Source organism: Odocoileus virginianus, chromosome 33 (genome assembly GCF_023699985.2).
Source record: "Odocoileus virginianus isolate 20LAN1187 ecotype Illinois chromosome 33, Ovbor_1.2, whole genome shotgun sequence".
Classification (NCBI taxonomy): Eukaryota; Metazoa; Chordata; class Mammalia; order Artiodactyla; family Cervidae; genus Odocoileus; species Odocoileus virginianus.
The window spans coordinates 17,575,447-17,583,908 of record NC_069706.1 but is presented as its reverse complement, the minus strand read 5'-3'; the positions used below and the strand labels follow the sequence as shown (position 1 = coordinate 17,583,908).

Below are 8,462 nucleotides of genomic sequence, written 5' to 3'. Positions count from 1 at the left end.
CAGGAGGGCAACAGTATTCACACTGTTTAAAGTCCAGAAGCACCTGGAAATATACTCCATATCAGGAACTCCTGAAACAATGCCAATCAAAACCACTACCAGGAATCACCTCACATGGCTCAGAAAGACTGACATCAAAAGGTCTATAAAAAGGAAGTCCTGCAGAGGGCATAGGGAAAAAGGAATCCTCCTTCTCTCTTTGTTCGGATGTAAATGGGTATAGGAAGTATGGGAAGAGGCATGAGTTTCCTTAAAAAGCAAAACAAAACAAAACAAAAAAACAGCATAGAGGAACCATGTGATGGGCGAATCCCACTCTCCCACTCCTGGGCTTAGATCCAGAGAAAATGTGAATTTGAGATGACCCATGTGCCCTTGCTTTCAGGGCAGTGTGACTTGCAAGAGCCAATACATTGGAATGAAAGCAAATGTGTCAGGGGAAAAAAAAAGAGGTCTAAGTAGCACACCTCTCCACTGCAATCCTGCTACTATATAAAACAGAACAGGATAATGAAAGTGGTCTAAGCATGGAAGGACAGAGATTGGGATACCAAGGAAAGTGAGTCAGAGACAGAAACACAAATATCACATGATGTCCCTAACTGGTGGAATCTAAAAATTCATGCAAAAAAAATACTTTACACAGAGAAACAGACTCAGAAACTTAAATAACTTCTGATTCTCAGAAGGAAAATATTAGGGCAAAGGGAGCAATTAAGAGGTTGGAATAAATATCTACAGGTGAATATATTTCAAATAGATAAGCTACACAAACATACTGAATACCACAGGAAAAGTCAAGAACCCCTCGTAATCACTGTAAAGGAAAAAACCACCCCCAAACTAATGAAAGTCTGGGTGGAACCGAACCAAGTTCTTGGACACCAGAAAGAAACACAACACAAAAGAATCCTTCACCGATACACAATAACAGTGAAATTACCGCAGTGAATAGTAAGAGTGGGGCTGAAGACATGCTGTCACCTTCTAGGTTTTTTGCCATAAAACCACTTGAAAGCTATGCTGATAGGCACTCAATACTCACAAAGGCCAAGGGTCGTCAGTGAGAACAACCTCCCCTCAGGCAATGTCCTAGGGCTGGTCAGCCAACATGATTTTAAACCTGGGCAGAACTTAGAGAAGCTGGTTTCAAAAGGCTAGTTAAAATCACATGTTTTAAACAAGTCTCATGAAAAGCTGTCAACCCCATTAAGTATTAGATAAATGGAAATCAAAACTACCACCCAGTATCACCTTGCACACATCAGAATGGTCACTGTGAAAACCTCCGCAAACAGTAAGTTGTGGAGGGGGTGTGGACAAAAGGGAACACTCCTCCACCGCAGTTGAGGATGTAAATTGCTAAGAACCCTGAGGGAGGGCAGTGCAGAGGTCCCTTAAACAATGTAAATGAGAATGAGTTGGGAAGATTTCCTAACACCACATACCAAAAGCAACTACAAATAATTAAAAGTGTCAACTGTAGGCACGGATCCTAGGAAACTTTGGAGGACTGTATCACAAAGGATGGGAGTTTCCCCATTCGCATTCTATGTGAAGAACCTGTCTGCTGATTCAGGAGATGTAAGAGACATGGCTTTGATCCCTGGGTCGGGAAGATGCCCTGGCGGAGGGTGTGGCAACCCACTTCAGTACTGTTCCCTGGAATACTGTGGACAGAGAAGCCTGGCAGGCTACAGTCCTTAGGGTCCCATAGGATCGAACAGGACTGAAGTGACTAGGACGCATGCATGCATTGCTTAAATCTCATTAAGCAACTTTTTCATGCACCTCTAAGAATAATGAAAATAAATCAGAAATAAGAAAACGTGACCTAATTACCTTTAAAGACATTTGCACAGAAAAGGATACCCTAAAAGAAAGACAAAGACAACCCTCAGAAAAGGAAAAATATTAACAGATGAAGACACCCATAAGGGATTTGTCTCCAAAATATACAAACAGCACATGCAGCTACATTTTGGAAATACACACAACCTCCCCTGGATCAAAACAAAACAAACAAAAAACAATGGGCCAGAGTAGAAAATGAGATTTCTTTGAGGAACAAATACAGATTGCATTAGACACATGGAAAATATTCAGCATCCCTATGAATGGGATACAATGAATTTGTTTAGCAAAGAGAGACAGCCTCAGAGAATGAGAAGAAAAACTTATGTTTACCAAAAAAAGAATGGTGGGTGGCAGGGTGAAATGAACTGGTTCAGACTAACATGTGCTCACTAATATAAAAACAAAACAAAACAGCAAAGAAACCCAGTATGTAACACAAGAAACCCTGCTCAACACTCCATAGCAACCCATTTGGAAAAAGAAGCCAAGAAGAATGTATGTTTCTATCTATATGTAAATCTTGTTTCTGTAGATGAAAAACAAGAAAAAAGGCAAAAAATCAACCACTCATAAAAAAAAAAAAAAAAACCTACCAAAAAAACCCCAGCCCCCCAAGCTTGTGACTAACGTGTCCAGCCCAGCTCCAATTATAGGACAAACAAGGAGAAAATCACAGGCTGCTCTGATGTGAGCAGTGGCACATCCCTGGAGCCTGAGAGGCGGGGGGCCCCGAGGCTGGAGTGTGGAATGCTGAGGGAGCCTGCAGCATGTGGATGGCAGTGTGACCCCAGATGGACCTGGAGTGGCTCGTGCCATCTCCTTGAGCCCACCAAAGTCTAGATATTGGCTGGCCTTCATCGAGGAAATCCAAGCGAACTGCACCCAAATGCAGTGGAAACTCTGGTCTGCAAGAGATTTCCAAACACCCTGGGCTCCCTGTGTCCCTTGGACTGAAGATTTCAACACCGGCACCTTCCTTAGTATGACCTCAGCTATGGATTATTGCACCTTTGGCAGTGTGGTTTTGCAGGAGTTAAGATGAGTCCTTGGACTCAGGGCTAAGGGGGAAGAAGTAATGAGACACAAGCCTTGGGTGTTTCTCCTGGTTTATTGACTCTAATTGGCAGTACTCGCAAAAGGCTCTGCTTGCCCAAGGACCCAGAGTCAGGCATGAAGACATGCTGGTGCCTTGTGGTCACGTCCTGTAACAACAACTTTAAGATTCCTGTTCAGTTCAGTTCAATTGCTCAGTCTGTGCAACCCCTGGACTGCAACACACCAGGTTTCCCTGCGTTGGTCCATCACTAACTCCCTGAGGTTGCTCAAAGTCATGTCCATGGAGTCAGTGATGCCATCCAACCATCTCATCCTCAGTCGTCCTCTTTCTCCTTCCTTCCATCTTTCCCAGCATCAAGGTCTTTTACAATGAGTCAGTTCTCCGCATCAGGTGACCAGAGTATTGGAGCTTCAGCTTCAGCATCGGTCCTTCCAATGAATATTCAGGATTGATTTCATTTACGATTGACTGGTTGGATCTCTTTACTGTCCAAGGGACTCTCAAGAGTCTTCTCCAACACTACAGTTCAAAAGCATCAATTCTTTCATGCTCAACTTTCTTTATGGTCCAGATCTCACATCCATATAGGACTAATGGAAATACAATAGCTTTGACTAGATGGACCTTTATTGGCAGGGTAACATCTCTGCTTTTTAATATGCTGTCTAGGTTGGTCATAGCTTTTCTTCCAAGGATCAATCTTTTTTAATGTCATGGCTGCAATCACCATCTGCAGTGATTCTGGACTCCAAGAAAATAAAGTCGGTCACTGTTGCCATTGTTTCCCCATCTATGTGCCGTGAAGTGATGGGACCAGATGCCATGATCTTCATTTTTTGAATGTTGAGCTTTAAGTCAGCTTTTTCACTCCCCTCTTTCACTTTCAACAACAGGCTCTTTAGTTTCTCTTCTCTTTCTGCAGTAAGGGAAGTGTCATCTGCTTATTTGAGGTTATTGATATTTCTCCCAGCAATCTTGATTCCAACTTGTGCTTCATCCACCCTGGCATTTTGCATGATGTATTCTACACATAAGTTAAATAAGCAAGGTGAGAATACACAGCCTTGACATACTCCTTTCCCAGTTTGCAACCAGTCCATTGTTCCATGTCCAGTTCTAACTGTTGCTTCTTTATCTACATACATTTTACTCAGGAGGCAGGTAAGATGGTCTGGTATTCCCATCTCTTTAACAATTTTCCACAGTTTGTTGTGATTCACACAGTCAAAGGCTTTCATGTAGCCAATGAAGCAGTAGATGTTTTCTGAAATTCTCTTGCTTTTTTGATGATCCAGCAGATGTTGGCAATTTGATCTGTGGTTCCTCTGCGTTTTCTAAATGCAAACTGAACACCTGAAAGTTCTTGGTTCATATATTATTGAAGCCTAGCTTGCAGAATTTTGAGAATTACTTTGCTAGCATGCAAAATGAAAGCAACTTTGTGGCCGTTTGAGCATTCTTTGGGATTGAAATGAATGAAACCTGACCTTTTCTAGTCCTGTGGCCACTCCTGGGTTTTCTAAATTTTCTGGCATATTGAGTGCAGCACTTTTGCAGCCTCATCTTTTAGGACTTGAAATAGCTCAGCTGGAATTCCATTACCTCCCCTAGCTTTTTTCATGGTGATGCTTCCTAAGGCCAACTTGACTTTGCAGTCCAGAATATATGATTCTAGGTGAGTGATGAAACCATCATGGTTTTCTGAGTCATTAAGATCTTTTTTGTATAATTCTTCTGAGTGGACATCATTAGATGATCAATACTGAAATCAGATTGATTATATTCTTTTGTAGGAGAAGATGAAGAAACTCTATATAGTCAGTAAAACAAGACTGGGAGCTGACTACAGCTCAGATCATGAACTCTTTATTGACTGGGAGCTGACTACAGCTCAGATCATGAACTCTTTATTGCAAAATTCAGATTTAAATTGAAGAAAGTAGGGAAAACCACTAGGCCATTCAGGTATGACCTAAGTCAAATCCCTTATGATTTTACAGTGGAATTGACAAATAGATTTAAGGGATTAGATCTGATAGAGTGCCTGAAGTACTATGTTGGAGGTTCTCAACATTTTACAGAGGTGGTGACCAAAACCATCCCCAAGAAAAAGAAATGCAAGGCAAAATGGTTGTCTGAGGAGGTCTTACAAACAGCTGAGAAAGAAGAGATGTGAAAGGAAAAGGAGAAAGGGAAAATTACACCCAATTGAATACAGAGTTCCAAAGTATAGCAAAGAGAGATAAGAAAGCTTTCTTAAGTGAAACCTCTATTTCCTCAAAGAAATAGAGGAAAACTATAGAGTGGGAAAGACTAGAGATCTCTTCAAGAAAATTAGATACCAAGGGAACACTTCATGGAAAGATGGGCATATTAAATGACAGAAACAGTATGGACCTAACAAGCAGAAGAGGTTAACAATACACAGAAAAACTGTAAAAAAATTTCTTAATTATTCAGATAACCTTGATAGTGTGGTCACTCACCTAGATCCAGACATTCTGGAAGTCAAGTGGGCCTTAGGAAGGATTAGAAGGAACAAAGCTAGTGGAGGTGATGGAATTCTACCTGGGATACTTAAAATCCTGAAAGATGATGCTGTGAAACTGCTGCCCTCACTCTTTCAGCAAATTTGGAAAACTCGCCAGTGACCACAGGACTGCAAAAGGTCAGTTTTCATTCCAATCCCAAAGAAGGGCAATCCTAAAGAACATTCAAACTACAACGCAAGTGCTCTCATTTCACATGCTAGCAAGATAATGCTCAAAATCCTTCAAACTAGGCTTCAAGAGTATGTGAACTGAGAACTTCCAGATGTGCAAGCTGGAATTAGTTGTACCACTTCCAGATGTACAAGGTAGGAGAACCAGAGATCTAATTGCCAACATCTGTTGGTTCATAGAAAAAGCAAGAGAATTCCAGAATAACATCTGTTTCATTGACTATGCTAAAGACTTTGACTGTGTGGATCACAATAAACTTTGGAAAATTCTTAAAAAGATGTGAATACCAGACCACATACCTGCCTCCTGAGAAACCTATATACAGGTCAAGAAGCAAAAGTTAGAAACAGACATGGAAAAATGGACTGGTTCAAAATTGGGAAGGGAGTATGACAAGGCTGTATATTGTCACCTTGCTTATTTAATTTATATGTGGTGTACATAATGTGAAATGCCAGGCTGGATGAATCACAAGCTAGAATCAAGATTGCTTGGAGAAATATCAATAACCTCAGATATGCAAATGATATCACCCTAATGGCAGAAAATGAAGGGGAACTAAAGACCCTCTTGATGAAGGTGAAAGAAGAGAGGGTAAAAGCTGGCTTAAAATGCAACATTCAAAAAACTAAGATCATAGCATCTGGTCCCAACACTTTATGGGGAAATAGGTGGGGAAAAAAAATGGACAGTGACAGACTTTTTATTTCTTGGGCTCCAAAATCACTGCAGATGGTGACTGCAGCCATGAAATGAATAAACATTTTCTCTTTGAAAGCTATGACAAACCTAGACAGCAAATTAAAAAGCAGAGATGTAACTTTGCCAACAGAGATCCAAATAGTCAAAGCTGTGGTTTTTCCAGGAGTCATGTATGGATGTTTTGGACCATAAAGAAGGCTGAGTGCCAAAGAATTGTTGCTTTCAAACCGTGGAGCTAGAGAAGACTCTTGAGAGTCCCTAGGACTACAAAGAGATCAAAACAGTCAATCCTAAAGGAAATCAACACTGAATATTCATTGGGAGGAATAATGCTGAAGTTGAAGCTCTGATACTTTGGCCACCTGATGTGAAGAGCCACCTCACGGAAAAGACCCTCATGCTGGGAAAGACTGAGGGCTGGAGGAGAAGAAGGCAGCAGAAGATAAGATGGTTGGATGGCAATACTGACTAAATGGACATGAGTTGGAGTAAACTCTGGGAGATAGGCAAGGACAAAGAAGCCTGGCATGTTGCAGTCCATGGGGTTGCAAAGTGTAAGATATAACTATCGACTGAAAAACAACAACACACCTAAGAACACAGCTAATTATGGATGAGTTATGGCACTTATTGTGTAATAAAACTCAAAAAGAATTTAAAATGCTCCTAGGTAATTATGCTAGACCTGTAACTACTGAGACTGTAACAAGAAAAATACTTCCTCACTTTTAAATTCAATGAACTGATGGAAGAGTCTCATGTCTAATATACATATAGCCAATAAATATGCATAGACACAAAATATCAAATGAAGAAATACACTATGAGGAAATAAAATCATTGTGCTCCAGTGAGATGTGATTATATATGTAACTTGTCATTACTGGATGATATTTTCAATATAGTGGTGTTAATAAAGATATAAAAAAACCAATTCTGATATTAGATAAAGCCACATGCTCAGTACAAGGCCTATCTCCTTTCTTACAGCAAATGAAATGAGCCTTGAAAATATAGGTGATGAATGTAAAACATAGGAAAACATTTGAATATATCTGAATTAGAAAGTACACAAAAAAGAAAAATAAATTGTAAATGTATGAAGGCACACATCAATGTCCATATATTGAAGAAATACATAAGCCAGAAAGATAAAGACCAATACAGTATACTAACGCATATATATGGAATTTAGAAAGATGGTAATGATAACCCTATATGTAAAACAGAAAAAGAGACACAGATGTATAGGACAGACTTTTGGACTCTGTGGGAGAAGGCGAGGGTGGGATGTTTCGAGAGAACAGCACCATTGTAAAAAAATTTTTTAAATTAAAAGAAAACACCATCATACTGTTGCTTCTAAATCTGATGCGTGGGTTCCTGGTGGTCAGCTGTCGTGGTTGGTGAGCAGTAACTGAGCCAAGATGCTACGGAATTTTCTTGTTCTCCATCAGATTACTAAGAGGACCATAAGTACTGCTTCACACCGGCCGTTGAAAATAAGGTTCCAAAGAAACAAAAGCTGTTTCAGAAAGGTAATGGAATTCCAGTGCATTTGAAGAGTGGAATGGCTGATGTCCTCCTGTATAGAGCCACCATGATTCTTACAGTTGGAGGAATGGCATATGCCATACATCAGCTGGCTGTGGCTTCATTTCCCAAGAAGCAGGATTGATTTCAGTTTATCCTCCCAGCAATCAGTTGGTTCAATTCCATTCAGCTCTCTGTGGACCAGTAATCTGATACATAACTGATTTATTGACTTGTATAACTGCCACCAATAAAGCAGTCTTTACCATAAAAAAAAACACAACAAAAGACAACTGATGCATGAACTTTGCTTACTGCAATCTTAACCAATTCTAATGTGGTCTTAACCTTTTATTTAATGATAATAACTACAGTGAGGTCCTTTGAATGAATTTTTAGTAAGCTGAATCACTCAAAATTATTTAAAATCATCATAGATCATGACAAATTGTAAAACACAGCAAGTCTTTCAGCTGAAAAGGAGATAAGCTAACAAATAAATTCTTAAAACATTATTAATGACTTTACTTTTATTAAAGGCAGTAAAATAAAATTATAATAAACACTGTTTCAGGTATAAATACTGGAGA

At 39.8% G+C, this 8,462-nt stretch overlaps 1 pseudogene; it reads left to right on the top strand.

Moving 5' to 3' along the window:
- Positions 1-7,766: 7,766 nt before the first annotated feature.
- LOC139032831 (cytochrome c oxidase subunit 7A2, mitochondrial pseudogene) lies at positions 7,767-8,087 on the top strand (annotated as a pseudogene).
- The last annotated feature ends 375 nt before the right edge of the window (positions 8,088-8,462 follow it).